The sequence below is a fragment of the Sarcophilus harrisii genome, chromosome 2 (genome assembly GCF_902635505.1).
Source record: "Sarcophilus harrisii chromosome 2, mSarHar1.11, whole genome shotgun sequence".
Taxonomy (NCBI): Eukaryota; Metazoa; Chordata; class Mammalia; order Dasyuromorphia; family Dasyuridae; genus Sarcophilus; species Sarcophilus harrisii.
The window spans coordinates 544,195,817-544,209,883 of record NC_045427.1 but is presented as its reverse complement, the minus strand read 5'-3'; positions in this window follow the sequence as shown (position 1 = coordinate 544,209,883).

Here is a 14,067-nt window from a genome sequence, read left to right as displayed (position 1 = left end):
TAATTTCCTTCATTGGTGGAAAGTTCTCCTTTTCATTTTTAGACTACTAATTTCATTTTCCCTCCCTCCTTTTCTAATCAGATTTACCAAAGCTTATCTATTTTATTGGCTTTTTCATAGAACAACTCTTAGTTTTATTAATTAGTTCAATAGTTTTTTTTACTTTCAATATTTTTAATTTCTCCTTTTAATTTTAAATTTCCAATTTAGTATTTGATTGGGGGTTTTAATTTTGTCTTTTTTAGTTTTTTAGTTGCAAGCCCAGTTCATTAACCTTTTCTTTTCTCTGTTTTATTCAAGTAACCTCTAAGGATATAAAATTCCCTCTTATTACCGCGTTGGCTGCATCCACAAATTTTGGTATGATGTCTCATCATTGTCATTATCTTGAGTGAAATTATTAATTGTATCTATAATTTGTTGCTTCACCTAATCTTCTTTAAGATGGATTTTTAGTTTCCAATTACTTTTTGGTCTATTTCCCAACTTTTTGTTGAATGTGTTTTTATGCAGTTCATGATCTGAAAAGAAAGCAATTAATATTTCTACTTTCTTGCATTTAATTTTGAGTCTTTATGTCCAATATATGGTCAATTTTGAATAGGTTCCATGAACTGCTGAGAAGAAGTATATTCTTTCTATCTCCATTCAATTTTCTCCAAAATCCAACATACCTAATTATTCTAATATTCTATTTACTTCTTTAATTTCTTTCTTATTTGTTTTGTGGTTTGATTTGTCTAATTCTGAAGACAAGGTTGAGGATTCCTACTATTACAGTTTTGTAGTCTATTTCTTCTTGCAACCTCTTAACTTCCTTCAGGAAGGAGTGCCATACCACTTGGTGCATATATGTTTAATATTGATATTGCTTCGTTGTTTATGTACCCTTTACAGGATGTAGTTTCCTTTATCTCTTTTATAGATCAATTTTTACTTTTGCTTGATCTGAGATAAGGATGGCTACCCTCTTTTTGACTTCACCTGAAGCATAATAGATTTGCTCCAGCCTTTCCTTTACTCTATAGTATCCCCTTGCTTTAAATGTGTATCTTGTAAACAACATATTGTAGGGTTCTGACTTTTGATCCAGTCTGCTATCTGCCTCCCTTTATGGGGGAGTTCATCCCATTCACATTTACGGTTAGAATTACTAAATATGTATTTCCTACCATCCTAATAACCCTAGATTATGCTTTTTTTATTCTGCCTCCCCAACCTCTTTCCCTTTTAAACTTATGTACCCTCTTGTACAGATACTTATCCTCTTTATAATCCCTCCCTCCCCCTTTGAGTCTTTCCCCTTCCTTCCCTTATTACTTTTTTCTTTTCCCTTTCCTCTCCCCCGTTTTAATGAGGCGAGGAGAATTTTCTCTAAAACAAATGTCAATTATTTTTCTTTGGAGCCAACTCTGATGAGGTAAGATTCACACAATGTTCGTCCCCCCTCTAAATTCCCTCAGATATGATAAGTTTCCTTAGCCTCTTTGTGGGATGTGGTTTCTTTTTATCCCTCCTTCCTTATTCTGCCATCATCCCTTTTCCATATCTACTTCCTTTTTATGTTATATCAGTACAATCAAATTATACATGTATTCTTTTGTATATCCACAACAGAAATACAATTTCAAGGTTATTTTTACCTTTTCTGCATTCTTGGAGTTCTATGCTTGGAGATCAAATTTTTGTTTAGTTCTGGTTTTTTTCTTCAGAAACAAATAATTCATTTGTTTCATTAAATTCCATCTTCTTCCTGAAGAAAATGTCAGCTAGTGGTAGTTTTTCTTGGCTGCCTCTCAACTTCTTGTGCCTTTCGGAATATCATATTCCAGGCCCTTCTTTCCTTTAATGTAGAGGCAGCCAGATCTTGGGTGAACCTTATTGTGGCACCTCTGTATTTAAATGTTTTTTTTTTTGGCTGCTTGTAAAATTTTTTCCTTAATCTGATAGTTTTGAAATTTTGCCACAATATTCCTTTGGGTTTTTATTTTAGGGTTTTTCAGAAGGTGTTCGATGAATTCTTTCAATGCCTATTTTACCTTCTGATTCTATTACATCTGGGCAGTTCTCTTTGATGATTTCTTGTAAAATAGTATCTACGCTCTTTTTTTCATCATAGTTTTCGGAAAGTAAGATCATAATTTCCAGAAATTTTGCCAACTTTATTCATAAAGAAAGTGCATTAATAGAAGCACCTTATACATGAAATCATATATATCATTTTTTAAAAAAGGAATATAGTAATTTGGACTCGCTATTTTGTATTGTTCTTATGAGAAAAATGCTCTACATAAGGTTATATGTAAAGATGGGCTTTTTTTTTCACTCTTGATACAGTCCTGCTTCTAGTTTTTTTGTTTGTTTTGTTTTGTTTTGTTTTTTAAGTAACTACTTTGAGAATATTATTCTTATTCTAGCTTTGTCTGTCAGAAAAGGCTATTTTTAAAAATATTAGTTATCCCATTGATATTATACAAATCAACCATATGTTCAAAGTTTGGTGAGCATTTCAATATTATATATCTGCATAGGATAAAATAACAACTGCATGGCAAAAATCTTTCCACTACACAGGTCACAGGAATCAGAGGGGTACCAAGGTTTTATGCAGCAATGGACTCCTAAAGATAATAATGATGTAGCAACTAACAATCAGGGAAGAAATATAAGAAGGAACACATTTTTAATGCAAGAAAATATCATTCTAAGCAGTGGTATTCATTTTTCAATAGGTCAAGTCAATCAGAAAGGAAGGTTGGTTTGATATGTAGTAGGAATAAGAAATAATAGATGAATATCTGGAGTAGAATGTTAATCTTCTCAAGATACTAAACAATAAAATATAAAAGACTCTCCTGATAATTTGCAGATTCTACATAAAGGAGTATTGGGAAGGCATGGGCAAATAATAGGATAAGGTGACTAAAAAACATTGTAATCCATGTAAATGGAGCAAATACCTGCCCCCAGTGAAATAACAGATATATCAAAGTGCAAAGTTAAAAAAATATATTATACTGACAATGCAAAACTGCTGGTGGATAAATTATTTTAAAGACAGAGACTCACAGTTTATAAACCTTTTTAATAATATGCTAAAGTGATATCCTGGCTCTGGAAACAGAACATGGATGTTCCTTGGTGAGAAAGCACTCATGCCCTGAAGCAGGAGGCTTGCATTTTCTTATTTCTTAGACATAGCAACAACTTCAATGAATGATTAGGGAACCATTTTATTCTGTTTAAAAGATCCAGAGTCTATCACTAGAAACAGTAAAGACTGTATTTCCCTATGCTAGTTATTTTACAACTTGATTCTAACTTATCTTTCTGGGCTCATTACATGTTAAATAATGTATACACATCCTATTCTCTAGTCAAAATATCTTCTTTCACAGACCTCACAGATGTTATTTCACACACCCCAATTCTGAGTCTATGAATAGGCTGGCCCTAAACTACCATTCACTTCCCCTAATAATCTCTTATTTCCTTCAAAACCCAACTCAGAAAAAAAAAAAAACTCAGATCAATAATTCCTCTTTTAATTAATAATAATGTCCCTTTCATTCCTTAGTTTTTAGCATTTTCCATTGAAAATGAAAATTTTTAGACATATTTTGTATATGCTTGCATGTATACATGCTGTTTTTCTCAATAGAATTCAAACTGCTTGAGGGCAAGAAAAGTATGAATTATTTTTCTTTGTATGTCCAGTATCTGGCAAAAAAAATAGGTGTTATCAATGCATGTTGATGTTTCAATCTATTTGTTGACTACTAGGATTTTGAAGCCCCCAAATTTCTTTAACTCAACATATGGTTCAGTTCTGAGGGTGATGGGAATACATACGCTTATCTTTTATATAGAATCCCCAACAATTTTAAATTTTTCTTTCTCAACACTTTACAGGCACCATCCCAGTGTAGGACTTTAAAATTGAAGGCTGCATTAGTGCAATAGCTTTCTTAGACTTCCCACCTTCAGACTCTCCCCACTCTAATGCATTCTCCACTCAAAATGATTTTCCTAAATCATAGGTCTGACTATGTCACCTCTTACTTAATATATTAGAGTAAGCAGTTCTCTTGATGATCTTTCTGTAAGACACACTCACTTCCTAATTTATTTTTACTGATTTCTTGCCTGACTGAAATGTGTTTCTTCTTCACCTCCATCTCTATCTCTGACTTTCCATAGAGAAACATTTTGACAAATTAGAAGAGCATAGAATAGCTTACCTCTCAGATCTGTGGAGAAGGAAGGAATTTATGACCAAAGAAGAACTGGAATACATTATTGAATATTAAATAGATAATTTTGATTTTATTAAATTAAAGTTTTTGTATAAACAAAACTAAAACAGGCAAGATTAGAAGGGAAGCAGTCAATTGGGAAAACATTTTCACATTTCAGAGTTCTGATAAAAGCCTCATTTCGAAAATATATGGAGAATTGACTTAAATTTATAAGAACTCAGGCCATTATCCAATTGATAAGTGGTCAAAGATATAAACAGACAATTTTCAGTTGAAGAAAGTTTTAGTCATATGAAAAGTGCTCTAAATCACTATTGATCAGGGAAATGAAAATTAAGACAACTCTGAGATACCACTACACATGATTCAGATTGTCTAAGATGACAGGAAAAGATAATGACAAATGTTGGAAGGGATGTGGGAAAACTGGAACAGTAATGCATTGTTGGTGGAACTGTGAACAGATCCAACCAGTATGAAGAACAATTTGGAACTATTTTCAAAATCAAATTGTCCAAAATCAAAATACCCTTTGATTCAGCAATGTTTCTACTGGGCTTTTATCCCAAAGAGGTCATAAAGAAGGGAAAAGGACTAAAATGTGCAAAAATGTTTGTGGCAGCCCTTTTTGGCAAGAAACTGAAAACTGAGTGAATGTCCATCAGTTGGAGAATGGCTGAATAAGTTATGGTATATGAATATTATGGAATATAATATTACAGTTCTATAAGAAATGATCATCAAAATGATTTTAGAGAGGTCTGTAGAGACTTACATGAACTGATGCCAAGTGAAATGAGTAGAATCAGACCATTATATATATCAATAACAAGATTATATGATGATCAATTCTGATGGATGTGACTTTTCCAACAATGAGATGATGCAGGCCAGTTCCAATGATCTTGTGATGAAAAGAGCCATCTACACCCAGAGAGAGGACTGTGGAAACTGAGTGTAGACCATATCATAGCATTTTCATTCTTTTTGTTATTGTTTGCTTGCATTTTGTTTTCTTTTTCATTCTTTTTTTCTTTTTGATCTGACTTTTCTTGAACAGCAAGATTATTTACGTGTACATACATTGGATTTAACATACATTTTAAAATGTTTCATGCATATTGGATTGCTTTTTTTTTTTTCCAGGGAAGAGGGTGGGAGGGAAATAGGGGAAAATTTGGAACACAATGTTTTGTAAGGGATCAGTGTTGAAAAATTATCCATGCATACATTTTCAAAATAAAAAGCTTTAATAAAAAAAGATATTAAGCTTGAATTCTATATTCTACAGTCCTCCAAATTCTCACTTTCTACTTGTGTCTTATGTCAAAAATTACTTTTTACCACTTACCACCTTCTGCCATTACTACTTCACACATAAGAAGCTTTGGTTTTTCTTTTATATTCCCCAGTCCTCAGTAGCAGTGCCATGTCTATTTCATAGTAAATGAAGAAAAAGGAATGGAATATATATTTATATAATATCTGCTATGTGCAGGACACTATGATAACCACTTTACATCTCATTCAGTTTTCACAATTCTGCAAAGAAGGTACTGTTATTTTTCCCCCTTTACAGTTGAAGAAACTGTAGCAAACAGAGGGTAAGTGATTTGTCCAGTATGATGATAGGAGGCCAGATTTGACAAAAGGTTTTCCTGACTCTAGGCCCAGCCCTCTATTCATTGATCCACTTAGCTGCCTCAGTACTTAATAAATGCCTTTTGGCAAAATTCTGGGTTGATTTGAGAATAGGTCAGAAAATTCCAAGTCCTCCAGGTACTCCAAATCCTCCCTACAACCCTACAAGCTAGCCTTTGAGTGAATGTTAAAGTGGTTAAAAAGTGATTAAAAAATTAAAAAAGAAGTGGGACAGCAGTGAATTTTCTGGGACAATTGTGGAGTACTGGGTCTCTGAGCAGGGAAGTTGAAGAAACTTTTGCTGTTGCAGCTATGTCACCTACAAATGGTCCTCAACAGAAATAGAAAGGAACCACAGATGCAGTAAGTACAAAAGAATGAGGCAGGGATGCTGTTGGCTCTGGATAATTATAGAAGGGTAAGGTTCTTTCTTTCACTTCCAGGCAAGAAGGAAGAATTAATTGAAGGAGGACCTAAGGCTAAAGGCACCATTTTCCACAATCTAGAACCAAAGTTGATTACACTAATAAGCTTCTATTTTTTTCCCTTTTGACTTTATTTTTAATAATACATTTTTATTTAAAAAAATATAACACAACACAAAACAAAACAAAACAAAATACATGAAAAGGGTTCTTCAATTCCCTTGCTCAGACACCCAGCTTTCCTTATCTATTCCTTTCCTAATCTATCCCTTAGCCAATACGAAATGGTTTTGGTAACTGCTACTCTATAATATAATTTTAGATCTGGTACAGCTAAGCCACCTTCATTTGATTTTTTTTTCTCATTAATTCCCTTGAAATTCTTGACCTTTTGTTTTTCCATATGAATTTTGTTGTTATTTTTTCTAGGTCATTAAAATAGGTTTTTGGGAGTCTGATTGGTATAACGCTAAACAAATAGATTAGTTTAGGTAGTATTGTCATCTTTATTATATTTGGTCACCCTATCCAAGAACATTTAATATTTTTCCAATTGGTTAGATCAGACATAATTTGTGTGAAAAGTATTTTGTAGTTTTGCTCATAAAGTTTCTGATTTTCCCTTGACAGATAGATTCCTAAGTTTTTTATACTATCAGTTGTTACTTCAAATGGAATTTCTATTTGTAACTCTGTTGGATTTTGTTAGTGATATATAAGAATGCTGATGATTTATGTGGGTTTATTTTGTATCCTGCAACTTTGCTAAAGTTGTGGATTATTTCTAAAAACGTTTTAGTAGAATCTCTGGGGTTCTCTAAGTATACCATCATATCATCAGCAAAGAGTGATAATTTGGTTTCCTCATTGCCTACTCTAATTCTTTAATCTCCTTCTCAACTCTTATTGCCAAAGCTAGCATTTCTAATACAATATTGAATAGTAATGGTGATAGGGGGCAACCTTGTTTCACTCCTGATCTTACTGGGAATGATTGCAGTTTTTCCCCATTACATATGATGCTTACTAATGGTTTGAAATAGATGTTGCTGAATATTTTAAGGAAAAGCCATTTATTCCTATAGTCTCAAGTGTTTTTTAATAGGAATGGATGTTGGATTTTATCAAATGCTTTTTCTGCATCTACTGAGATCATCATATGGTTTTTGTTAATTTGATTATTAATATAGCCAATTATACAGATAGTTTTCCTAATATTGAACCAGCCCTGCATTTCTGGTATAAATCCTACTTGATCATGGTGTATTATCCTGGGGATGATTTTCTGTAGTATTTTTGATAATATCTTATTTAAGATTTTAGCATCAATATTCATTAGGGAGATTGGTCTATAATTTTCTTTCTCTGTTTTCAGCCTACCTGGTTTAGGTATCAGTACCATGTCTGTGTCATAGAAGGAATTTGGTAGGACTCCTTCATTCCCTATTTTATCAAATAATTTATATAGCATTGGGGCCAATTGTTCTTTAAATGTTTGGTAGAATTCACATGTAAATACATCTGGTCCTGGGGATTTTTGCTTAGGGAGTTGATTAATAGCTTGTTCTATTTCTTTTTCTGAAATGAGACTTTTCAAGCAAATTACTTCCTTCTCTGTTAATCTGGGAAGCCTATATTTTTGGGCATAGTCATCCATTTCCCTTAAGTTATCGAAATTATTGGCATAAAGTTGGGCAAAGTAACTCCTTATTGTTTCTCTAATTTCCTCTTCATTGGTGGAAAGTTCCCTCTTTTCATTTTTAAGACTACTAATTTGATTTTCCTCCCTCCTTTTTTTAATCTGATTTACCAAAAGCTTATCTATTTTATTGGTTTTTTCATAGAACCAACTCTTAGTTTTACTTATTAGTTCAATAGTTTTTTTTTTTACTTTCAATATTATAATCTCTCCTTTTAATTTTAGAATTTCAAATTTAGTATTTGATTGGGGTTTTTAATGTGGTCTTTTTCTAGCTTTTTTAGTTGCAAGCTCAATTCATTTATCTTCTCTTTCTCTATTTTATTCAAATAAGCCTCTACTGACATAAAATTTCCTCTTATTACCACTTTGGCTGCATCCCACAAATTTTGGTATGATATCTCATTATTGTTATTATCTTGAGTGAAATTATTAATTGTGTCTATAATTTGCTGTTTCACCCAATCATTCTTTAAGATGAGATTATTTAGTTTCCAATTACTTTTTGGTCTATTTACACTAACTTTTTGTTGAATATAGTTTTTATTGCATCGTGATCTGAAAATAAAGCATTTACTATTTCTGCCTTCATGCATTTAATTTTGAGGTCTTTGTATATCCAAAAAAGAAATACAATTCTCAAGAGTTCCTTTTACCTTTTCTGCATCTCGAGTCCTATGATTGGAGATAAAATTTTTTGTTTAGTTCTGGTTTTTTCCTCGGAAACAATTGGAATTCATCTGTTTCATTAAATGTCCATCATCTTCCCTGGAAGAAAATTCTCAGTTTAGCTGGGTAGTTTATTCTTGGCTGCATTCCAAGTTCTTTTGCCTTTCAGAATATCAGATTCCAGGCCCTTCAATCCTTTAATGTCGAGGTAGCCAGATCTTGAGTGATCTTTATTGTGGCACATTGGTATTTTGAATTGTTTTTTTCCTGGCTGCTTGTCATATTTTTTTCTTAGTCTGATTGTTCTGGAATTTGGCCACAATATTCCTTGGAGTTTTTATTTTAGGGTTTTTTTCAGAAGGTGTTCGATGAATTCTTTCAATGCCTATTTTACCTTCTGATTCTATTATATCTAGGCAGTTCTTTTTGATGATTTCCTGTAAAATAGAATCTAGGCTCTTTTTTTCATCATAATTTTTCGGGAAGTCCAATAATCCTCAGGTTATCTCTCCTTGATCTATTTTCCAGGTCTGTTGTTTTTCCAAGTAAATATTTGACTTTTTTCTAATCTTTCATTTTTTGATTTTGCTTGACTGATTCTTGATGTCTCAATGAATCAGTCATTTCTATTTATTCAGTTTTGATTTTTAGTGAGTTATTTTCTTCATTAGCTGTTTTTAAAATATCTTTTTGTATATGTCCAATTGAGTTTTTAAATGAGTTGTTTTGCTCTATGGAATTTTTTTTCCCCATTTCACTGATTTTTTTTCATGAGTTATTTTCTTTTTCCAATTCACAAATCCAACTTTCTTGGGAATTCTTTACTTTTTCCAACTCATAAATATTGTTTCTCTGTACTTCTTGGGAGTGTTTTAGCTTTTCCAATTCACATTTCAGGAAGTTGTTGCTCTCTTGCATAGCTTCTCTTTCCTTTCCCCATTTTTCTTCAAGTTCTCTTTAAGGTTTTTAATAGTCTCTTCTGCGAGAGTTTTTTGTGTTGGGGACCAACATTGTCTGAAGACTATCTGTTATTTCTCTCCTAGGGATTGAAAAGCTGCTCTCTTTTTGCATAGAAGCTATCAATTGTCCTTTTAATTTTTTTACTCATTTTGTTAAAGCCTGTAGAGTCTGCCTTCAGGGCCAGGAGGTTTCCAGCTTCTGTAATGGGCTGAGGTTTGAGTTGATGCACTGAGGTCCCAAGTACGTGAGGCTAAATAGTAATTGGGCTATACTCTATTAATATACATGATTGGATAAAGAATGGTCCCTGCCCACTCTCTGTGCAAGTCCTGATGTGTTGTATAGGAAATGACGATTTTGGTGGGTGGAGGCAGAGAGAGAGAGAGGAAGAGAAGCTGGGAGAGATTGGGCCTGGGTTCCATACTCCTGGCTGCTGGTCGTGTGGCTGCTGGTCTAGCTAGCTTCTTGACTCAGCTGCACACATTGCTATCACTGATTCTCTTCCACCTCGATCCTTCTTCACTGATAATAAAGACTGACGATTTTCCCCTAACCTGAATTCCTGACTCCTGCTGATTTTAAAATACGCGATCTTCACAAGCTTCCTCTGCAGAGCAAGGATAGGTATGGACAGGTAGCTGTCCTGCCAACTGGCTACAAATAGCAGGGAGGCATGGGAGTGCTCTGAGAAAGAGTCTCCCCGGAAGTAACTCAGACCTGCATTGCTGAACTGTGGAAGTGCCCTGCAATGAACCCAGCTTTGTGGGTTGACTGCCCTGGGGCTAGATGTTGAGCAGTGAAAGTTTTACTACCCCATGCCAAATCCTGGTCAGGGGCTGTGGGTATTGGCAACTGAGCAGTGAATTACCCTGCAAGGATCAGAAGTGTCTCTGCCCCAGGAAGCATAGTTGTGCTGCCAAAGTTCTATTGCTCAGGCTGAGCCCCAACTGTGCAGATTAGAGGCTGCCCGGGCTGTGCCCCTCTTCCATTAACTGCCCTCCCAAAAGCCCAGTACTGCAGGATGTGGCTAGAGGGCTGTGTTATGGTCTGTGCTGAGTCACTTCCGGTTTTGTGTGGTTATAGCCAGATCTTGTTAGGTTCTGGCTTTTTTTAGAGAGTACTCTCTGTCTTTGGTTTTAATTTCTCTGCTGGTTTACTGCTTTATAATTAAGGTAAGGCAGTTAGCCTATGGGAGAGTGATCTCTAGCCGCAGAAGTCACCCCCACCCCTGGTCTGTAAAGAAACTAGTCTCTCCCTGCCTGCACTGGTTTGTTCCTGGCCCCTCAAGACAAACTTTTCCTGGTGATCTTCCAGATTATTGTTGGATGGTAAGTTATTGTGCTTCTAAACTTCATGGGTTTTACCAGTCAAGCCTTGTTTTTGAGGCTGAATTTAATAGTTGGTCGTGAGGGCATGAGAAAAGCTTAGAAAGTTGCGTGTGCCTTCTCCTCCATCTTCTGGAATTCCTTTTGATGGAAATAGTATCACAGAAGCTAGGCACTGACACACACCTAATACCCTATACCAATGAAAAGTTTAAAATAGTGAATATAATAAAAATGACAATACTACCTAAACTAATCTACTTATTTAGTGCCATACCAATGAAACTCCCATTAATTATTTTAAAGGTCTAGAAAAAATAAATAAAGTTCATCTGGAAAATTAAAGGTCAAGAATTTCAAAGGAAATAATGAAAAATACAATATAAATAAATATAAAAATATATTATAAAGCAGTGGTCATCAAAACCATTTGATACTGGCTAAGAAACAGACTAGTTGATCAGTGTAATAGGTTAGGTTCACAGGTCAAAATAGTGATTATAGTAATCAAATGCTTAACAAACCCAAAGACCCCAGTTTTTGTGAGAACAACCTCACTATTTGATAAAAATATGTTGGGGAAATCGGAAACTAGTATGGTAGAAATTAGTCATTGACTCACACCTAACATTGTATGTTAGCTGAGGGCAAAATGGGTTCATGATTTAGACATAAAGAGTGTATTATAACCAAATTAGAAGATTAAAAAATATCCTCAGATATGTGGAAAAAGAAGGAATTTTTGGTCAAAGAACCTGAAAGTATTATTGATCACAAAATAAATAACTGATTATATTAAGTTAAAAAGTTTTTGTACAAACAAAACTAATGCAGACAAGATTAGAAGGAAAGCAATAAACAGAAAAATTTTACATTGAAACGCTCTGATAAAGGTCTCATTTCTAAAATATATAGAGAGAACTGATTCACATTTATTAGAATTCAAGTCATTCTCCAATTGATAAATTGTCAAATGATACATATCAAAGGATATGAACAGACAATTTTCAGATATAGAAACTGAAACAATTTCTAGTCATATGAAAAGTTGCTCTGAATCACTATTGATCAGGAAATGTAAATTAAGACAACTCTGAGTTACCTCTACATACCACTCAAATTGCCTAAGATGACAGGAAAAAAATAATGAAAAATGTTGAAGATGTGGGAAAACTGGGACACTAATATGTTGTTAGTGGAGTTATGAACTGATTCAACCATTCTGGAGAGCAATTTGGAACTATGCTCAAAGGGCTATCAAACTATGCATACCATTTGATCCATCAGTGTCTCTACTGGGCCTTTATCCCAAATGGATCTTAAAGAAGAGAAAGGGATACCCATGTGCAAAAATGTTTGTGGCAGCCCTTTGTGTAGTGTCAAGAAATTGGAAACTGAGTGACTCCCCATCAGTTGGAAAATGGCCATATAAGTTATAGTATATGAATGTTATGGAATATTATTTTTCTCTAAGAAATGATCAGCAGGATGATTTTAAAGAGGCCTGGAGTTACATCAACTGATGTTAAGTAAAGTGAGTAATATCAGGAGATTATTGTATATGGTAAGATAATATGATTATCAATTCTGATGGACATGTCTCTTTTTAACAATGAGATGATTCAAGTCAGTTCCAATGTTATAATGAAAAGAATCATCTGCACCCAGAGAGAGGACTGTGGGGGCTAAGTATGAATCACAACATACTATTTTCACTCTTTTTGTTTTGTTTTCTTATATTTTGTTTTCTTTCTCATTTTATACCTTTTTGACCTGATTTTTCTTGTGCAGCATGATAATTGTGGAAATATATATAGAACAATTGCACATATTGAACATATACTGGATTACTTGGCATCTAGAGGAGGGGTTGGGAGGAGAAAAAAAAATAGAACACAAGGTTTTGCAAGGGTAAAAGTTGAAAATTTGCTGAGGCAGTTGGGGTTAAGTGACTTGCCTAGGGCCACACATATAGGAAGTGTTAAGTTTCTGAAATCAGATTTGAACTTGGATCATTCTTAATGGCTGGTGCTCTCCCCAAAGGGAAAAAAATCTTTACAGCCATTGTTTACTATAAAGCTCTCATTTCTAAAATATATAAATAACTGTGTCAAATTTATAAGAATACAATTCATTGTCCAGTTGATAAATAATCAAAGGATATAAACAGATAATTTTAGATGACAAAAGTAAAGTTATCTATAATCATATGAAAAGATGCTCTAAATTACTATTGATTAGAAACATGCAAATTAAAACAACTCTGAGGTACCACTTCATACCTCTCATATTGGTTAAAATGACAGGAAAAAATAATGGCAAATATTGCAGTGGATGTGGGAAAATGGGGACACTAATGTATTGTCGGTAGAGTTGTGAAAAAGTCCAATCATTCTGTAGAGCAATTTAGAAATATGCCCAAATTGCTGTAAAACCTTTCACATACCTTTTAACCAAGAAGTGTCTATATTCTAAGGAAATCATAAAGAAGAGAATAAGAACTAGATATTCCGTGCATGACCCTCAATGGGAGAATGACTGAATAAATTATGGTATATAAAAGTGATGGGTTATTATTGTTCTATATAAAATGATGCACAAGCTGATTTCAGAAAAACCTGAAAAGATTTACATAAAAGATGCTAAATGAAATAAGCAAAACCAAAAGAACACTGTACACAGCAACAATAAGATTATGTGGTGATCAACTACAAATGGAGTTGGTTCTTTTCTTTTTAACAAAGAGGTGAATCAAAGCAATTCCAATAGACTTGTGATGGAAAGAGCCATTGGCATGCAGAAAGGATTATGAGGACTGAATTTGGATCAAAAATAAAACAATGTAGATATTTGAACTTAACAGAAAATTTGACAAATGAGTTGCAAGAGACATAGAAGATAAACATTAAAGCCTAATGATAAAGGTGCTCAATATGTTTATATTTTATATGTGGAAATGTGAACCATATTTCTGAGATTATCATTAGTAATTGCATAGTTCGGAAAAATGATTTGTAGTAGAGCTAAATATGATATGATTTTTAAAAAGAAAAAACATGTAGAAAAGGTAAAAATAACAATTATTTTAT